A 21,774-nucleotide genomic window follows, 5' to 3' on the forward strand; every position below is an offset into this window, starting at 1 on the left:
ATAGAATTGAATGTAAAATAGTAAATGGAAATGTTTGAATGATGCATAAAAATCTCGAGTACGAACATTAATTAAATTACTTTCATTCTTCAAACAAATAGCATTGTTGAGCGTGAAGCGTGACAATAAATAGCCTCAATAATCAGTAAACAAGAATCCTTGAAGTGTTAGTGTTGTGATTTAAGAGTATAAAACTGGAATAAGCTTATAAGATGTTTTAAATCTCTTTGTTAAGCGAAAATAAAGATAAAATTAAATTGTTTAAATATATTGCCAATTACCAAACCCATTTATTGATTTTTTTTTTTTTTGAAATTAAACATAACTAAATAAAATTATATATACAAAATATTTAATTTATTACAATTATTTGATCGAAAAGATAGAAAAATCAAACGTAAACTCTTAGAATATTTGTGGGTTAATTCAATTGTTATCAATTATAAACCGAAAGGGAAAACATTTGAAAAGACTTGTTGATAAAATTAAATAATAAAGGGCTTCTTATACAAATTTTAATTGTTTCAAATTGGGAATAAATAGTGCAGAAAAAAAAATCAGTTTAATTTGAAGAAATACGAATTAAATGGGGAAAATTTTAAATCAAGAGAACAAAAAAAAAATAATTAAATAAAATAAATTTTAACATGATTTTAGGTTAACCGTAAATCCTAAAAAAACAAGGAGTTACAAATTAAAATAAAAATTAAACATTAAGAAATTACGAAATCAAATTAAAAAAAAAAAAAATTATTACAAGTTTTGTATCACAATGGATTAATGTAATAAAATCGCTCAAAATTTTAATCTTTAATGAAATCTTTGCAGTTAAAATAATGTGAGAAGGGCGTTATATACCCTTAACTGTGGGAAAGAAGGGAGAGAAATTTGAACTATAAAATGAAGACATTATGAAAGTTCTATATTATCGATGCTATTTTTAAAAATAAAATTAATATTTGTTTTTTTATTCTATGGATTTTATTAAAATTAACAAGACAACTAAAAGAATTATATTCGAGACAATCTGAAAAATAATTATTAATATGCTATAAGAATAGTTTTATAAACATCAAGATAACTTTTATACATTACGAAGGTTTCGACTATTTAAATATAATAGTTTTTAAACATAATTCTAATGAAATTCAATCGTTCATAGAAGGATTTAACACGAAGATTTCCTTTGTATATTTATTTAAAAAGTTATAATATGATATTTATCGAAAAGATTTCTGTCTAAAAGATGTTCCACTTTGAGAATTTACGAGCATCTAAAAATAGAATTTCGATTTTAAAAGGAAAATAAAAATCCTATCCAAAGCATCTTCAATAAGATATAAACGATGATAAATAGAGAGGTTACGGCCAACGTTTTCAACGCGAAAACGTGTACTTCGGACGTTCAGCGCCGCCTTCCTGTAAGCCTAGAAGTTTGACAATGGCGTTTGAAACGTCGAGCGTGATTCCACTGGCGTTCCAAACGCCATTGTCAAACTTCTAGGCTTACAGGAAGGCGGCGCTGAACGTCCGAAGTACACGTTTTCGCAACGTCTCTAATATCTTATTGCAATTTATGTTCTAACAAGAAAGCCAGAAGGACAATTTAGTCTGGGCTTCACGTTTATAGAAATCTCAAAGACATTACTTATAAATCAATTCTTTTTTTTAAAATTATTCAATAAAAAAACGAATTATTATTTTATGCACGATAATTTAACTTTTTAATAATTTAATCTGCCGACATTATAAATTAATCAAACGTCGTTATCAATATTTAAGTGAAAATTAATAGCATTAAAGTAATTAATGATTATATTCCGCTTTAATTAATAAAATTATTTTTTTAATTTGTTCTATCAGGTCGAGCTATTCCGTAGCCTGTTTTTTTAGAAATACAACCAATTTAAATGATGATAGATGTTACAAGAGCGTCAAAACCTCATTCATCAACATACGTTTCCGTTATTCTATATTTAAATAACTATATTTAAAGTACGAAAACAAAGTAAATAACTGTTAAGTATTCAAATGAGGCAAAGATTTAAAAATATATATAATAACATTAAAGCTTTTGAAACATAATAGCGAGGTTGCGGCCGAAGTTTTCATCTGTAAAACGTGAACGTCGAACGTCGAGCGCCGCTTCTTGTAAGCGGCGCTTGAAGTTCGACGTTCACGTTTTATAGATGAAAACTTCGGCCGCAACCTCGCTAATAANGAAACAGAGTTTAGAACTACACATACACAACTTACCTTTAATTGCAAAATCCAAGATAGGAAGTGCAGTAGGAACATTAAAAACTCGAAAATCGTTGCCGTAAACAAAATATTTAAAAAAACCAATTTTTTATTAGATCTTCCGAAATATATAATTCTCACCTTTACTTGAAATAACGTTGAAAATTCCGATAAATGAAACACACAGAAAAATGGCTTTCATTTTCGACAGTCACTACTCTAAATTGAACAAATAGGAATCTTCTTCATTCTGCAAATGTTAAAAATTTCAAGAAATGTTTATAGGTTATCGTCATGAAAATGAAATATAGTTTCAAATTGCATTTTTATACTCACAAGTTAAACATTTTTAACTTATAGACAAAATAAACGGTTATTTAAAAAATATTTTATGTATTGTAAATTGTGAATTTATTGCGCCTAAAACAAGATACTCTCCACCACTTTCTAAATCACATTCATCGACCTGTGATAAATAAAATATTTATTTTCTCTCACAGAGTGCTTAATACAAAACAGTTCATAGTGGAATTTAACATCCAAGAATTCTTTACACTGGCTACACTCTTGATTGCACTTTAGAATGAAAAACGTTCAAAATAATAGCATTTTAAAACGTTTTGTCTATTCCAAAACCTCGAAGTTATAATAAAGTAAATATAGGTTTACATCAATTGTGATTACGTTGACATTTTATAAAGAAATGAGTTTTTTCTATATTTGATGCCTAAAATTTACAGTTGAAATAAGTGCAAATGCATGTAAATATTTTTGTAACATTTTACTGTACATGTGCAATAGAAGTTTAACATAAAAGACTGCAAAGATTTATAAAGAAAAAGCAAAAAGAATTGATGTAAAGTATAAACACTTTATGGTATTTATTTCTGAGAAAAACTAAAACAATTAATTTTTGTGTGCAGACATTTGAATTTTCCAAAATAGCTTCAGCATCGCGATATATATCTAAATGCACGAGAATTTAACATACAGCACCTAATCAGCTTCTCTATTAGCCAGATGTTAATTGCGAGGTTTATTATTCTACGTATACATTTGTTGTGGTATTGTAGTGAATGAAGTTTCAATGTAATTAATTGGTAAAACAATCACTTTTAACATGTGCATGGTTTTTCGTGAATTGGTTTGTTTGTGGCATATTTTTACAATTATTGTAAAAGATTTGCAATAGAAACAGTTGACAATAAATCTCTAGAAATTTTTTTTAATTTTACGTTTAGGATATTTTATGTTGTTGTTGAAACGAAAATTTGAATGTCTATTAGTAGGTAGGTCGCGGCCGATGTTTTTATCTCTAAAACGTGAACGTCGAACGTCGAGTGCCGCTTGAGGCTCGACGTTCGGCGTTCACGTTTTATAGATGAAAACTTCGGCCGCAACCTCTCTAATATAAAAGTTAAAAATTTGTTTTCAATTATATTTATTTTAGAAAAAAGCATAAAGTAACTCGAAAAATGAAAGAAAATGAGTCTAAATAACCATTTAATCAATCGTTTAATCCCACAAATAAAATAAAAACATTAAATATTTATAATATATTTTAAATTTCTCTATAGAGAAAACAGAATTTTTATAATAATAAAACATAATTACATCACGTATTCCGAGTACAGTATTTCGAATTTTCAAATTCTTTAAATAATAGAATAAAATATTTACATGTTTTTATTATTTTAATATATAAATCGTGTTTGCCGGACCGTATCGCACGTAACAGAATAACTTCCCCCCCCCGAAATATTTAAATAAAAACAGTCCAATAAATTTGTCTATAAATGTAGTTAACAAGAATTCTATTTAACTATAAAGTAATATATAACCAGATGAATAATTTATCGAGTAAATTCCTATTTATAATTCTTGTCCCAATTACAGAATAGCTTCTAACAATTAATAAAGGTTTGATCAATTTTGGGTTTGTATTTAAAAAATGTGCATATGTTTCTATAAATATTACTTATTATATCCGGGTTATGATGTAATCGGTCATTTGATTTGCGTAAAATTTGACGTCATTTATTTAAAATATTCCAAGTATGATGACAGCATTTTGTTCGCTATTAATCGAACTATTTAGGTTAAACAAAACGTTTTCATTTGTATTGTTTGTTTCTAAATAGCAAATATTTATTTACCGCTTGTACTTTCACTATTTAAAAGCGGAATACTTGACCCATTGATCTATCCTCTCACCTCAATTACTTCGAACTGTTTGACATGAATCATTTACTTAGACAATAAAGACAACTTTTGATGTCTTAAACAACTTTGTCCTCATTTTAAAACTTTCTCTCTCTCTCTCTTTAATGTTTTATATATTAATTTATTGTATAAATACTTTATTATAATCATTATAATTGCAATTTATAGATGGAAAGCCAGTCAAATTTGTATAACTAGCAAATCTGGAAGAGGAGAATTATCCAAGTGAATTTCCTTTAGGTGCATACCTAAATAATTTTATTTCTATTTTTAATACATATATACAATAAATATATTCTTGTATTTTCTCTTCGAGTATGCATTAATCTGTCTTCAATACACAAAAAGTACTTGTCAGTTAGTTAGTTTGCTATACATTCTCACTGTTGAAATGAGAAATTAATTCTAAATACCATTTAAAAAGGTAGCAATTTTAAAAGTTGAGATGTTAAAAAAACCACTTACAGAATATTACAAAATGTTAAAAGGTTAATTAAAGGCTGTTTAAAAGAATATTTGCAGAATTTTACTTTGTTGGTTACTAAACATAATTCCATTGTTTAAAAATAGAAAAAAGAAACCTTTATTTTTCAGATTACATAACAATTAACGGAACTGTCAACATATTAAAATGACATTACTCTTGAAAAACTGTGTACATAATGCATTATAAAACATTATTAAACATTAATAATGTAATGTAAGTAAATAAATTGCAATGTAAATTTTATACAAATATTAATAAATGACATAAAATGTTATCTCTTAGTTATATCATTTTCTAAAAATGTCTTATTGTATCGTTTATTTTTTTATTAAAAAGTAGTCTTTAAAAAAAAACAATATATATATATGTAAAAAAAACAAAAAACAAATTGCAATATAAGTTACTTTCCTCAATTGAAAGATATGCAGATTACATGCAAAAAAAAAATAATATATTTTCCTAAACAAATTGTAGAAAAAAATCATATTTAATGTCCTTGTATAATGACCGTCCTTGAAAAGATATTTTCCCCCTTTTCTCTTATATCATAAGATATGGAGCCTATGGGTAAAACAATCAAAAATAAATCGAAAGAGAAGAAGAAATGTAGGACAATTGGAAACTTACTAAGAATTTTGTACATTTATATATATATATATATCCATCAAACGTGATAGTAGTAGACTGTCATTTTATATACATAAATAATATAAAAATGTCATTTTTTTTTACAGATTACTTCTAAAAGATGAGTAAATGAATACCTCGTCTCTTTACACCTTTATTTATTTTTGTTTGCGTGTTTGCTAATGTCAATACCAACCTACATAAATGAAGTAATGACAGTTTTATTCCTTATATAAAAGCATTAGTTAAGAGGTCAAATTAAAAAATAAAAATTTTTATATTTCGGAAACATATTTTAAGTGTTAAGAATGTGTAAGTTTTATATATATATATATTTTTAATTAATTTTAATCTGAATAAAATTGAAGTAAAGTATATTTTTGTATAAAACTCTGTATTTTAGACAGTTCAAATGTAGAATTTAAACGATCTTTTTTTGTATACGAAATAAACAGAGATACAGTATCTATATATAGTAACCCAGCAACATGCAGAATAATAAATAGTACACCAACCTGAGAACATGATTCTGATGAAATCGCTCATAAGATATTACTAAAAAAGTAATTAATAAACTAGCTTATCTTTGCCCAAATAAGCGTGTTACGCGAAATAAAACCTTTGATAGTAATTTTGTATCCTGTAACGACTATGTAAAACAATTGTAAGGGAATAATTAAATGAATTCCTCACAATTCCTCATTATCAAAAATGCTTTCCTATTTATGACCGCATTCCATTCCGAATATTTTTATTTATATAAGTGGCTATTTATTGCCCAATATGTGAGAAGTATTCTGCCCATTATCAATAATATTCGTTGAGTTTTATATAATTTAAATACATACATGTGTTCTATCAAAATGTATTTTTTAATACTCGGAATATACTGTATTATATTATGCTACGGGAAGTTAGACGCAAATATTAGTCGACTCCCCTATAACACTGTTGATTTTTCTGTTTTATATGAATTCCATGTTGTACGATCCACTTAGATTTTACAAATACGTGAGCCGTTCACAGCCCAGCACACGTATTTGTAAAATCTAAGTGACTCGTACAACATGGAATTCATATAAAACAGAAAAATCAACAGTGTTATAGGGGGTCGACTGTATAGTCGTGTTCTATGTTGATTGGTTGTAAAGGTATTGTCTATAAAATAAATATTTCCATAATTTAACTTAATGAGCTTTATTTAATTTATTAAAATAAAGAAATTGTCCATAATTATTAGTTTAAAAAATTAATTTAGGTCTCTTTATCATTTTTTTTTATATTACAATATGAGGAAAATGTACGGTAGGGGCGCCATTATGCCTTTCCAACTTTGGACTATAATAATAGTGCAATTTGGTAAATCATAATGTGGCCCCTTACCTTACAATAGAATAATTTAATTGAAATAAAGTATTAAAATTAAATGAATAATTTAATGTTATTTAATTCAGAATAAAGAATGAATAAGAAAATGTGGTGTAAATCCAATTAGCTACTGTTTTATTTATATGAAATAATATAAATTTTATTTGGTGCACGTTCTATAATTCTTTCAACTTTTATTATGTTGGTCATACTTTAATTCATTAAATAATTAATACATTTTTAAATTATTTTTTCTAATTAACCGAATAGAAAATTAACTTCATTCATTGGAAAATATGTAACGAGATATAAATCAAAAAGAAACGAGAAAAGCATTATTTTTCTTTTTTAATGGAACTAAATTATTAGCATTAAAAATTACAATTATTACTTAATAATCTTTTAGAACAGTAGTCCTCCAAACTAGGGTCTTCGAGATAAATCCCGTCCATGAACATAAAAACCTATTTTTGGACCACATAAATAAACAAGATACAGTATTTGTGGTTCTCCTTAAACCGCAATTTGGCCCACCAATCGAAAAATTTGGGGGTATTACTGTATTAGGTCACGAATTGTATCTCAATTTTACTTAAGAAATCTCAATTAGATCTGTCATTTTAAAAGGAATAAATTCTAAGATGAAAAATTACAAAATTAATAAAAAAAAGAAAGAAAGAAAATTAATAATTTTAATGAATTTAGTTTAGATTTGGTATTATTTTCACGAAGTCAGAAATTTCTATTAGATTTTGACATTCTTCAACCTAGATGAGGCCCTCTTGGGTATTTAAGTTCAATAATTCTTAATATCCTCTTTTTTTAAAAAAAAAAAAAACAAACTTATCACAAACAATTAGAAATTTTAATTGACATTTAGATTTAATAATATATATATATTATTTTTTTAATAAGTAAAAAAATTAATTAACAATTGTGGTTTGTTTTTGCGATAGAAATTCAAAGCGATAAATAGTTTTTCTACTTATAAATTTATATCTGTTTTCGTTTCGAATGGAGGAGAAAGTATTTAATTCGGAGAATATTTATGGAATTTTATTGAAAACCAAATAAGATGAATAATGTGTCTGCGAAAACGATAGAGTGGGTGTGGTCCATAGACTGGAGGATGCCACATGGTGTGGCTCTAACCTATTTACTCGACCCCGTTAACTTAGACTCGATTTCCTTTTATAATCGGCTACTTGTATTTATACAGTAGATCTGTTGTTCCTTTAAAATGTTTTCTTGTCGTCCTTTAGGGAAATACTTGTCCCCAATTCCTTCCTGAACAACGTCAGACGACTTCACATCCTGAAGATACATAACACATTATTATAGATTATGTTACAGTATTTCTCCTATGTTCCATATTTTAACTTTTTAAAATATAAAAATAAATAATATGTAAATGTGTTATTTATTAACATACAATTCATAAATAAGAAAATGAAAAGTTATCGATATAAAGCATTTTGTAATAGAAAAGAATAGGATTTATATATAATAAAAATAGTTTTATTAAAATTATATAACATGTAGATGGGCTAATTCATTTTAAAAGTAAAAGTTGTTATTGAATTCCTTTAAATATGATTAACGAGGTCAAAGATTGAAATGATAACGTAAATATCATTATCTACCTTCACGTCGTTTATTTTAAACTATGGGCACGCTTTCTTCATATATTCGGATTCCCAGTAAACATATCACGAGTTTTTACTCATTTAATTATATTAAAAAAAAAAATCGACAATTCATGCAGCAGAAAACCCTAGATTCTCTGAGAAAGTGGTCCACATGTCAATTGAATATAAAATGCAAACATTACCGAGTTACAATAGTCAAAAATACAATGGCTACTATTCTATAATTCAACAAAGATATGAATACAAGTTAGTTCTTTCAGGTATTCTAAGATTAATATCTGGTAAAACAATAGGAATTTTTATCACGAAACTCCTTAATAACGGTACACTATGCTTACAATTAGATATTATTTTAAGTTTTTGAAAATGAGTAAACTATATTTAAAGTACATTTTACTAAATAATATAAATTCCTATAGACAATTTAAGTGTCATAACATAGCCTATTTATAGCAATGCTCTCTACAACATATAGCATGTGTTATTTTAATAGATGAACTGAATATTGTATTCATTAATATAAATAACACGCTCTTCTTTACATTCATCGAAACCTAATTATATATAAAAATATATATAAAATTACTATTTATAGATAAAGAACCGTCTTTTTTTATTAAATTTAAGCTATAATTTACAAATGAAGTATCAAAGATTTAATTAAAAAGTAAATAGAAGTTCTGTAGTCAGTTACATTAAGTTGAATGTATGTACTAGTAAAGGTCAATAACACCACATTTTTAAATAATTTACTTACTTATTCCTGATATTATGCTGAAGAGTTAATACAAACTTAACGTTTAAAACTGAATAAAATATAGAAAAAAATTTAATAGTAATTTCGTAATTGTATTTTAAGTAATGATATATATTTAAATAAGATATAATTAAATATTTCATTGAAGAATAATAAAGGTAGATGCTCTAAGTCAATACGCATCACCTTTATAAATATATTACAACGTGGTATTTTAGTACATCGGTGAATCAACTAAACACGTGTTCATTAAGCATGACTAAAGGGTTAGAAACCAATTTAACTCTAGTTTTGATATTCCTGAACGGATTAATTTTTTCCAGATTACATTAAAAAAATAATAATAATAAAAGACACTAACTATATATAGAACTCATTTAAATAGATCTAATAAATTTTTATATAAAGTCCATTGATTTTTCTCGGACGACCTAAATTTCTGCATATTAATAATAGACAGTTTATCCACTCTATCAAATCAACCTCTTTCTTAGAATGTTGTCACTACTGACAAATCGTCATTTGAAACGTGAGAGAGGGAGAAAAATCGGGGAAAAACACACACACACAGAAAATATTGGGATCAAATCACGAAGAGCCCGAGGATACCAATCACCTAAAACGTACCTCTCTCTCTCTCTCTCTCTCTCTTTCATCGTACTTCTCTCTCTCTTTCTTCTTAAAAAGCAGAAAATTAATAGATCCAACCCTTAAAAGAAACAAATAACAATGAATATTAATGATCGAATCAATAGAAAATTAATATATTAAAATTATGATTAAACTAAATAAGAAATTTTTTGAAAAGAAATTTATATAAAAACAAAAAGTTAATGGAGTTTGACGTTAAAAAGGAAGAAAAATAAATAAATAAAATTATCAAAGCAGCGATAATACTGAATGTATTATCTATTTAACGATCTGCATATATTTGCTTATAGGAAATTGAGGAACATTCGGAGGAATATTATAGATTTGATAACAGATCATACACAATTACTGTATTCCTTTTACGCAAAAATTTTAATTTATTAATATATTAAAATTTATTAAATATAATTAATTTAAAACCGAAGAATTCTTCGAATATTTATTATAATCTTAACAATTTTATATACAATATTTTATGTATTGATATATAAAACTTGTCTTTCTTTAATCTTCTAATCACACACGATAACACTAGTTTTTTTTTTTTTTCATTCCCTCAAAAAACTCGTAAATAATTTTAATTTTTGCCGTATGATTATCGATTCTGTGTGTATTTATATAAATAAAAAAATGATTGATTTATAATTTATAAAAATATTTATCATTGTTTATATCAACTTCATTAATATGGACAATATAATATCACTACTATGAACACGCAATATATGGAATTTGTTATCTATTCTATAGTTTTTAATTAAAAATTTCCTGAAATTAAATATAATACTTAATAATAATTTATATTTTAAAATATTCTTTGTTTACTTGGGCCTTTTTTTTTAAATCAGGATTTATACTTGTATTAATAGCATTTAAATTAGTCCTGATTTAAAAAAGAAAAAGAGGCTAATAAATTCGTAGAAAATTGATATTTCATAAGTGTATATTAGAAAAAAATTATTAAAGGAAAATATTAAATAAATTTTAATCGAATATTTTGATTAGGTCCTGATTTATTCATCATTTTCCCCTGCTAATAACACGAATTTTTCTTTCCTTCGATTTATTTCCTTATAGATAAAAACGTAACCCTTAATTTGTGTAATTTGACATTCTAATAATAACTCGTTAATACTATCAATAAAAGAAAAATCATTTTATCATAATATATAAATAATTACATATAAATTATTATAAAGGAAATGTTAAAGATTATTTATTTTTTTAATTTATAATTAACGTTTGATCGTTCAAATATATTTTAAACTTTATAGAAACATTCTTTACTTATAATATAATGTTTAAAAAAGATTGTAATTTAGTATTAAATTAAATAAAATAAATATATAAAAACTATATTGACTGATAAATACTTAAAGAGTGATTCTTAATACAAGGTCTAAACATATGTTAATTTGTTCTTTTAGCTCAGAAAAGTTAGTTTTACTTCTATCATTACTAAGATATGGAGATTTGAAATGCATATTTAAAACAATTAAAGTGTAATTAGTTATAAAATTATGCAAGTATGTTTATATTCAATAGTGTAAATTCCGAAAGTTTCAATTTTCCAGGAAATATTAAGAACAGAAAAAATGAAAAAATAAATATTTGTTCGTTGTTAAGTGATTAAAAAAGTAGTAGAAAACTCTATTTTTAAACGGCAATTTTAAAAATATTCTTTATTTTTAAATTGCTAATGATACTTTGTTGGATATAGTGTAATGAGAAGGAAAGTTAATAATAAACAAAATTAAAAAAAAAGAAAAGTAATTGCACAAACAATTACTGTTATTTTACACGTTAGACTAAGAACATTTTAAAATGCAAATAACATTAAAGAATGACCTTTCTTAGAATCCTTCTTTTAATATTAATATTTAAAAAAAGACTGTAAGAATATTAATTTCCACTAATATCAAATGGTTTTACTTTTCTATTATCTTTACTACTAATTTTTTTTAGCTTCCTCTTACAATTTAATCCTAGTTCTGATTACAAAAATATAAAATTCATTCTCTTCCTCTTTTATTATGCCATCAACTTGACAGGTTTACAAGTTAGTAACACCAGATACATTTAACATTATTAACTTATTTTGGCTAAGTATATACGTTGAGTTAAATGCAACCTGGATTACAAAGTCTTTTTACCAGTCTTTTTACAAATATATTATAAAATTTTCTTATTAAATTACTTTCCTTATGGTTATTTCATGTGCATATACAAATAGACAAAAATCTGAAGAACAAGACTAACAAGTAAGTTTTATTGTAAAAAAAAAAAAAAATGCTTTATTTTTTTTTACAAATAAAGTTAAGTGCTTCCTAGGTAATTAAACAATTTCACTTAAACTAGTTAGAACATAAGAGATGAACTCATACTCATTAACACCATGGTGTTAATGAGTATGAGTTCATCTCTTATTTCAGTCAGAGAAAAACAAAAAAACACATCTTCTTTCCTATCTGGTGTTTGTTTCGTTTAAAGAAAGACGTGATTTAGGCCTATACTTTCAGAATTTTAATTTATTTTTCAATATTTTTCTCATATCTCATGATTAATTTATAACCTTTTTAAATAGGAGAAATGAATAAGTTTACTTATATAAAATAATGTGATTATTCTCCATAAAATAGAGAATAATGTTAATCTTTTCATAATATAATAGTTCTATTCCCTATATAAATTATTATTTGACTAAAATTGACTGAATTTTTTAAAAGTTTTTAATAGGTTTTACCATAATAAATTGAATTTTTTCCATATATAAATATATATATAACTTTCTGGAAGTCCCAATAAAGGTTTATAAGGTATTTTCTTTCAGTTTATTTATAATTTATGATTAATAATCACATATTATTATAGTATTAATATTAATATTCAAATCATTTTTAAGAATTCAAGAGTAAGAGATAAGATATTTTCTCTTTACCTGACACTAATTCATTGTACTGGCTTGAAATGTTAATAATAGTATTCTTGTCTCATCTACAAATATTGTATTATCTATCATCTTATGATCCACTTTAGTGGTTTTCGAATATTAAGAATTTAATAGTATTTAATTTATCATTAACCTTAGTAAAATTCTCATCTTTTGAAGTAATTAAATTCATTGTTTTTTTTAGTACGAAGTGAAAAGTACATTCAAGATACTAAATAATGGGCTTTACGTAGAATAATTGATCACTTGAATTTTCTTTTAACCTAATGAAAGTATAACACATTAAATTCTATTTTACCTTATTCATATCTTATTCTGATATAAATAATTTAGTACAAGTTTTAACTGAATGACTCAGTTCAAGTACAGTACATAATAAATAAAGTATATTGCATCATAATTGTTAACTGTATGGCCGTATTCACATGATAAACAGTCAGTTTTTTTTATAAGTTAATGACACCTTCTCACACGTTATTAAATTGTAAAATTGCAATAAATAATTGTTTATTTTCTGAAAACATTGTAAAACAATATTAAATAAATTCCAATTATATTTTCAGATAAAATAAATATCTAAATTTAAACATTAATAAGAAGCGAATATAATGGAATACGATTAAAATATAGGACAAGATAAGAATAACTTGGCCATATTTAAAATAAAATGTAAACATTGTTAAAATTTTAAGATTATAATAAATACATGATAGACATTATTAAGACAGAAATCTTGACATTGATTTATTAATTATCTTTACTAAAGGTCTATAAGGTATTTAAGTATCCTTAAACATGGCTGTATTCACGACCTGTTAAGGTAGAAACAGGAAATTTATATCAAAAATAAGTAAAAAGAATTTTCCTGTCTCTACGTCAGAATAACTCTTCTTCGTTTACTTTTAAATCGCGAAGAATTAATGTCTTTAATTTAATTTAGAAAAGATTTATGGCTTTAGATTATATTTAAATATAAGCCGACACGTTCTTAGATCTTACAGATAGTAAATTTTAATTTAAAATATGTTAATGTATTAAATTAATAAGGAAGATTTCTTATTGTATTAGATAATCATTAAGCTGAAACGAATTAACATTCGTAGATTTTGTAATAATTATTATAAGAAAACGAACTGTTATGGATCAATAACGAGAAGTAAAACTCTGTAAAACGTGAACGTCGAACGTCGAACGTCGAGCGCCGCTTACAAGATAAAGGCGCTAGACGTTCGACGTTCACGTTTCAAAGATGAAAACTTCGACCGCAACCTCGCTATTAATTTCTAATAAAACATTAGATAGAAATTATCTTAGATAAGTTAACAAGATGAAACAATAGCCACAATAATCTTCCTCGAGACTGTCCTAAATATAAACCTATCGAAACATTTTCAATTGCATTTATAATTTATAACAATAGGGAATTAAAAATAGTTAGTAATTTCATAAAAAAAAACATTACATTAATTAAATTCTATTATTATAATTATTGTTATTATATGATTAGTTTATCATAAAGCTTAAAGCTCATTTCTCTCTCCTTATAATTTATATTACCTTTATTGATACAGTAGGAAAAGAGATATTATAATCTAAATTCTTTTCTAAATGCTTTCATTATAAAAAAAAAATATGAAATGGACCGTTTACAATAAGAAGGTTAAAGTAATTATGATCTATGAAATATCTACATAAAGATAAATAATTTATTTAACTTTTTTATCTGATGATTTATAATGCCGGCGATGCTCATCCGCGTGTTACAATCTCAAATATAAATCGCCTTATATGTACTACAAACTACAGAAGCCATTTCATTATCATCGTTTATATGAGTTAGCATATTGAAATTCTTTCAATAATATAATAGCTTTGGTTCGAACTAAAAAAAAAACACTATTCATTAATACTGTCATCAATAAGTGTTGATGGCCCACTATCCTATTTTATGTATAATTCCTTAAAAGTTATAAGGGCATTCGCTACAAAAAGAAAGAAATTAATATATATAAAATTATCTAATTACAAAATAAAGATTTAAAGAATAATTACAAACATCCCGCATATTTATTTGAGGAAAAAAAATTGGGATTATGTATATATTAATTAGCATGTACGCAGCATATAAGTTGCACAACCTGCGTATAATTTCCAAACACATGGAGATTTTCCATTCCACTAAATATAGGATAGAGAGTCTTAATGTGACGTAGTTGCAGAAAACGGAATGAGGTCCTTGTTGGCAGACCAGGGGTGGGACTAATCCAGTTGCCTCGGGCCACATAGCACTATAGAGAAAAGCAGCTATATAAATATGGGATAAGAGAACTGCCGCATGAAAACGTAACTGCACGACCGTTACATACTACAGTTAATAATTTTTGTCTGAAGGAATTTGTATTAATTGTCGTATCTTATGTTAACTCTGTATTGGAACTTGTGGACTCGGGTCCTGATCCACTAGAGAAGGACTAAGTCAGTATGTTAAGGTGAGTTTAAATTTATATTTACTGTCAATTTTATTATACACGATTTTATTTCTTCGACATATTTATTTACCATTTTTTATTTGTTATTGCATAGAATGTACAAAGATTATATACGTTTCTATAACTGAAATCGGTTTTTCTTACTTTTATCTAGTAACCTAATAACCTGAATTTAATTTGTATATCGGTTATAAATTGAAAATTTTTAAAGAAAATATTTATAATGAAAGACTTTAAATATATTAAATGAATATCTTCATCTATAATTTATTATTTTTATAGAATAAATTAAAGGCATGAATGCGTTGGTATGTTGGTCGTTAGTTAAAAAATATTCAGTTTAAATGTCAATATTCAAATAGTGTTATATATGTTCCGCGTACAATCGGGTTTCTGTCAATGGATGAGGACATTGACTTAGCTTAGTCTTCCATCTATCCAACGTGTCCTACATATAAATAGAATTGTGATAAAGACAAACGTTTAAACAACTATAATCTTTATTTTTTTTTAGTAAATTGATAGATATTATTTAATACAATTTTTCGACTGGAAATAATTTTCTAAGTTAATTATTATTATTATTTTAAATTTACCTTAAAACTGAGAGTGTATGTCCAGACAACTCCGCAATGAGAATGAAGCGGGGATTTAATTAATATATTAATTGTTCTTATATGCATCTTAACACATTGCTCTTTGGTTTTGTCGACAAGTTAATCTTGTTGTCCTCGATAAAAACAAGTTTGGCTTCGATATCGGAAAGTATTAAATTCCGGACCGATTTAAGATCATAGAAGGAGGAGTTCATTAATTTAAACCAAAAATTTATATCGTGTCTGAGACACTTTAAATAGGTCAGAAACGAAATTATAAAATGTCATTCCCTCTCTCTCTCTCGTCCTTCATAAAATATTAAATTTTTTTAAATGATTTTAAGTAAATCAATTATTAATACATTATGACAAAATAGAACAGAATGAATTAGAATAATCCCATTTTTATAATATATATCTCGAATAATATCGAACTTTATTTTTTATTTTTATTTATTTTTTTTTGCATATGATAAACATTAGAATTTCTTGTAATAGTATCTTTATTAATAAACTATATTACTGGATAGAGTAAATAAGTGTAATGAACCTTATATAGGGTAATAGCCTACACGGTATTTTATACACATTTAGCACTTTAGTATATAAAAGGATATTAATTAATATACTTTTCACGCAGTTATGATTTACTCAGTAAAATTATAAATATACGAAAACTAAGATAAGATAAGCTAGAAGATTGTATAAATTTCTAAAACGATAGAAAAGGAGAGACATTGTCTCTAATTTTTTTTATTTAGTTTTTTTAAACCACGTTGACAAACTCCGGGAAATAGGACTTTGTGACAATCAATGTTATTGTCTGATAGAATTTTCTGCTACAATAGATCATATAGAAATTATAATAACTACTATAAAATTTTTATAACTTATTTTTAATTTTTCGGGCTGAGTTTTTAATACATACGAATGGACCACTTTTCTTGTTTGTGCCATTGTCCACAAGGTTATTAGGAGATCCAGTTTCTTTTGAATTGGTAGATCTATTTACCTGAAATCTTGGGTGCGGATTTCAAGCCTTTTTTTTAAAACACCCGTTGAGCCCAAATATCTAAAGACTTTGGAATTGTATCATATTTTCTAATGATCCTAGAGTCGAGAATTGTGTAAATGAACGTGATGTCATTCAGACATTACGTAAAACGAGAAACCTTGGTGACACCTGCACTGATGGAGTCGAAGTATCTAGTCGAGTAATTAGGTCATTTAAAATCCATCGAAAATGGTTACATCATTTTCAACCTCTCTCTTAAGGCGTTTCCTTAATATATAATCTGTAAGCCTATGTATAATAGCAATGCATCCGCTTCCTTATCTAATACAGTATTTCTAAGTCGTTTTCCTTATCATCCTAAAATGTGTATACAATAACATCTATTTTGGGATTTATATCCCCCCTAGAAAAATTTCAAAATGCTATTAGTAGCAATTTCTCTAAGAATTATTTGCTTTAAGGGCATATTCTATGAAGATTATTATACGAGAAAGTCATATGAAACAATTTTACACACACACACACACACACACACACACACACACTAACATCCTCTAAATAGACAATTTTAAAGTATAATCGATACTGGAAGAATTATTAAATTCGTAACGAAGTAGGCCATAAGTTTACACCAAATCTTTAATTATTTTATATTATATTTTCTGTTCTTCAATATTTTTTAATACACAGATTAAATATCTTTTATTTTCCTACACAATAAAAAAAAATTCAAATTTACTATTATGTTTTTAAATCATATTAGTACATAACCCCACGAATTATCATATTATTTAGGAATTTTTTATAGTGACAAGTATAGATATCGAATCGAATGTTAATGAACCTTAAAAATGATTCCATATCGATAAACGGTCACGTCAATACAGTACAATTTTTTTTTGTTTTTTAGATCTTATAAATAAAGAATTCGTATAAAGAATTTTTAACAGTATACCTCGTTTACTCTCTTAAAATATCTATTGTTTACTCTTGCTCTATATATACAAAAAGGTAAAATAATGAATTATGTTGTAAAATGGCAATTATTTATTTAAATAATGATGTTGATTGTGTTAACAGACAAATCGACCCAAAAGATTTGATGCGTAGAGAAACAACTTCACTTTTCCATCCCGGAGTTTTTAGATGGATAAATGACGATGTATGTCATCAGATGTGACTTGGTTGAAGACATTTTTACAACTTTCTTTTACAGTATTCAATTCCTTGATTGTTTTCATGCGACATGCAATTTTGCTTTGTGGCCCATTTTTTTTTCTCTCTCTTCTTTTTTCTTTTCTAATCTAAATTTCTAAATGGTTTGGTGTTAATTCTGGTTAATCCTTAACGTCTAATTAAATCTGTTTATATGAGATTAAATTCTAAATTATCATATTCTAAATCTAATTTATGTGTAGATTTTTATTGTGGAAAGTTTTATAAAACCTGTTTTTATAAAGAGGAGTTATTTTTACATTAAAACATCCAAGTTATCACTTATATCAAAGTAATCTATGCTCATTCGAGCGAATCTGCATAAAATAAGCATTTAAAATTATAAACAATAAAATATCCAGAGGCTGGTTCTTCAAGTTAAAGTTGAAATTATTCTAAAATTAAATAAAACTGAGATAAATATCAAGACGAAAATGTATTACAGTCGACCCCCCTATAACACTGTTGATTATTCCGTTTTATACGAATTCCATGTTGTACAAGTTATTTCAATTTTACAAATACATGTGCCAAGATAGTCGACCCCCCTATAACACTGTTGATTATTCCGTTTTATACGAATTCCATGTTGTACGAGTCACTTAGATTTTACAAATACGTGTGCAGGGCTGTGAACGGCTCACGTAGCTGTAAAATCTATGTGACTCGTACAACGTGGAATTCATATAAAACGGAATAATCAANTGTAAAAATGGCGGAAAATCTTCGATGATCCTTTTCACGTCTTTTTTTCTTCCCTTTGTAAAAATATCTAGGAGTATTTAGGTGAATTTTAAATAAAAGATTATTTTCTATTTTTATATCTATTTAATTTATTAACTTATGTTGTTATCTATTCCTATACTTATTTGTATGCCTATAACACTGTTGATTATTCCGTTTTATACGAATTCCATGTTGTACGAGTCACTTAGATTTTACAAATACGTGTGCAGGGCTGTGAACGGCTCACGTAGCTGTAAAATCTATGTGACTCGTACAACGTGGAATTCATATAAAACGGAATAATCAACAGTGTTATAAGGGGGAGTCGACTGTATTTCAGTATTAAAGTATAAATAAGTAATTTTAAAAGAAGTATTACTTAAATAAATTATGTAATCGAAGAGAATAAATTAATAATTTTTTGGCAAAGATTAGATGGAATTTAATATCATATTTTCAGGTCAAAATGTCAAAACCGCGCATTGATGGTGGTGGATAGATAATCCATCAATTTTTTTCCTACAGAAAATGAAACAAAGATATTTAGGTTACTTTCACCACACAATGGGAGAGATCGGTTAAGAGACAATTAGTATTCATATCCCATTTGCCCAATTTTCTTCTCCTATAAGAAAATATATCATCTTATACTTCACTTCATTAGTTTTTCTATGATAGATTACTCAAGAATTCTTACATAATATATCTTTCAGTATATTTATACATTGATTAAAATGATAGTTTTATCAGTTATTTTCCATCAAATAAGTTAATTATGTTTACATGTCATAATAATAATAATATATATTTACAAGTTTGTGTATATAAAGCACAATACAATAAAAATATATCTATGTTTAGACTTTATTACAATAGTTTCTTTACAAGTAATATCCAATATAATTTATACATTGTAAGGTTTGATGTGTAAATAATAGAACAAAAAAAAAAAAACTGTATAAAAATGAAATCATTTATAATAAAGACTCGTACAGAACTGTAAGATATTTTTAAAGAATGGTGATAATTTTTAAAGTTAACAAAAGAATATTTAAATGGTGAGGTTTTCCTGATACGCGGAACTTGTATTATTACAATAATGATAATTTGAAATCCCGTTCCAGCTGGTAAGATACGCTAAGACATTTCCTGATAAGGAAAGTTATTTTTCCGAAAAATTGAACATCTGTTCGTGTTTACGGGTTAATAACTCGACTATAAAATATGCAATTTATATCTTTTGTTATTACATTAACATATTCTAGTTTATTTTAATTATTTTAGTATAACATGTGGAGTTTCAAAAAAAGCCTGAATTAAATACAGAATATCAAAATTAATTAGGAAAATTTCGGTTTTTATTAATTATATATGAATCATAACTTGAAATTTTAAATAAAAATTTATATATTAGGTCAGTTAAACCAGTGTCGGGACACCTGCCACGTCTCATCTACAAATATTGTATTATCTATCATCTTATGATCCACTTTAGTGGTTTTCGAATATTAAGAATTTAATAGTATTTAATTTATCATTAACCTTAGTAAAATTCTCATCTTTTGAAGTAATTAANAGTTTCAAAAAAAGCCTGAATTAAATACAGAATATCAAAATTAATTAGGAAAATTTCGGTTTTTATTAATTATATATGAATCATAACTTGAAATTTTAAATAAAAATTTATATATTAGGTCAGTTAAACCAGTGTCGGGACACCTGCCACTTGTTGTAACGATGTAACGAGTTCTCATCTCAATGGCAATACGATGGTCCACCCTGTTAGTTAAATTATTATACTTTTTAATTCTGAAAAGGCCTCAATTTAAAGGCTGTATTAGTCAATCAAGCTATAGAACGTGATTCAAATGATATATCGCGGTTACAAAAGTTATTATTATTCTTTCTTGGTCACATGAATCATCTCACTTTATATCAGGATAATTTTCTTTAGAAATTTATTTATATACTTTAAGGGAATACCGACGTTTTACCCAGTATAATAAATGAGAACAATATAAAACAAGTATATTTTTAAAAATATAGCGTCTAACGTCGAAACGTATAATTATTATAACTCGCATTTTTTTTTCTTTTTTTACTGCAATACTCTCTTTTTTTTCTAAATTTCATTTAATATGTGATTAGTTTTTATAATATAATTTACAAAATTATGTTTTAAGGTCATAATATTTAGAAAATATTTAAAACTGAATTGAAATTACGATTTTATATGAGATGTCGAATGGTAATTAAACCATTAAATTTTAAAGTTAATTCTCGAATTTTGTTATAATTTTAGATTTAAATTAACAATTCTATACTTATTCATTTAGCTTTCAAGCATACGAGGTAAGTTGTTTAAAATTGCCAATTAAATTAATTAAAATTAAAATTAAAATACTATTTTAATGTATGGAAGAAAGATTCATCTGTTAATCATCCTATTGTGTTCTTTATAAATCGTGCATACGTCTAGACGTTCATCAAAATGGGTTAATGTACTATATTGACATTTATAATTTTTTTAAGCATCTTTCATAAAAGCTTAATACCTAAATCAAATAAAGATAACACCCCTTAGGTATTAAATTAAATATCCGCTCACCGTAATATTTTACTTACGTAACTCATCTGGATGACCCTAAATAGCTGAGAAAACAGCCCAATTCATTGTTATAGAAAAGAAAAGTCAGACTACTAGTCTATTAGTTTAGAGACAAGAATGATAATCGAGTAAAATTCGTTCTGTTTCCTCAGGCTAATTTTTGTTTTTTTTT

General features: G+C 25.8%; 1 protein-coding gene across 1 annotated transcript in view; it reads left to right on the forward strand.

The window, feature by feature from the left end:
• The window catches only part of LOC111618024, a 76,201-nt gene that overhangs the window by 37,106 nt on the left and 17,321 nt on the right, over window positions 1–21,774 (forward strand). The window lies entirely within an intron of this gene.

Source organism: Centruroides sculpturatus, unplaced genomic scaffold (assembly GCF_000671375.1).
Source record: "Centruroides sculpturatus isolate CEXI.00-Female unplaced genomic scaffold, Cexi_2.0 scaffold47, whole genome shotgun sequence".
Taxonomy (NCBI): domain Eukaryota; kingdom Metazoa; phylum Arthropoda; class Arachnida; order Scorpiones; family Buthidae; genus Centruroides; species Centruroides sculpturatus.